Source organism: Dioscorea cayenensis, unplaced genomic scaffold (genome assembly GCF_009730915.1).
Source record: "Dioscorea cayenensis subsp. rotundata cultivar TDr96_F1 unplaced genomic scaffold, TDr96_F1_v2_PseudoChromosome.rev07_lg8_w22 25.fasta BLBR01000616.1, whole genome shotgun sequence".
NCBI lineage: Eukaryota > Viridiplantae > Streptophyta > Magnoliopsida > Dioscoreales > Dioscoreaceae > Dioscorea > Dioscorea cayenensis.
In genome coordinates, this window is record NW_024087007.1 from 40,296 (window position 1) to 40,991 (window position 696).

A 696-nucleotide genomic window follows, 5' to 3' on the forward strand; every position below is an offset into this window, starting at 1 on the left:
AGAACGAGCAATAGCGGACATTATCTGATTATGCCGGACCATCGGTGTTGGGGACACAATCGAGGCATTGTCCGTCCCCGATCACAGCTCGGAACTTTGGTGAAGCGGCATTCATCCACATGTTGCGATAATCCGCGCAGTTCAGCGGTTTGGCCGATGAGGATCCAAATAGTCATATAGAGAGTTTTTCTCGAGGTATGTGATATCCCCGAAGATAAGCGAGTGACGGATGATGCCATCAAGTTGAGAGCCTGCCCATTTTCCCTAAAGGAGAGAGTGAAGTAGTGGCTACACTCATTACCTAGAGCATCAATTACCACATGGGAGGAGATGGTAGAAGCTTTTTCTTGCCCGTTATTTCCCTCCCGGAAAAATCGGCAAAAGCTTAGGAATGAGATCTCATCCTTTGTTCAGTTGGAATTGGAGTCTCTATTCGAGACATGGGAAAGGTTCAAGGAACTCCTGAGGAAATACCCGCAACACAGATTTCCAGAGTGGATGATTGTTCAGACCTTTTACAACGGTTTGAATCCTAGTACAAGGCAACTCTTGGATGCTGCGTGAGGGAGGTACTTTTAGGTAGCAAGACCCCCGATGAGGGCCCGTCAATTAATTGAGAAAATGTTGATAAAAAGCTACCAATGGAATGCTAGGTTGAAGAAAAAAAGGTGGCGGTCTCTATGAAATAGATCTTTG

General features: G+C 46.0%; 1 non-coding gene across 1 annotated transcript; it reads right to left on the bottom strand.

Moving 5' to 3' along the window:
• Nucleotides 1-381: 381 nt before the first annotated feature.
• On the bottom strand, nt 382-488 carry LOC120254766. The gene has a single exon (XR_005534728.1). It is a non-coding gene; the product is annotated as a small nucleolar RNA R71 (small nucleolar RNA).
• Between the last annotated feature and the right edge of the window lie 208 nt (nt 489-696).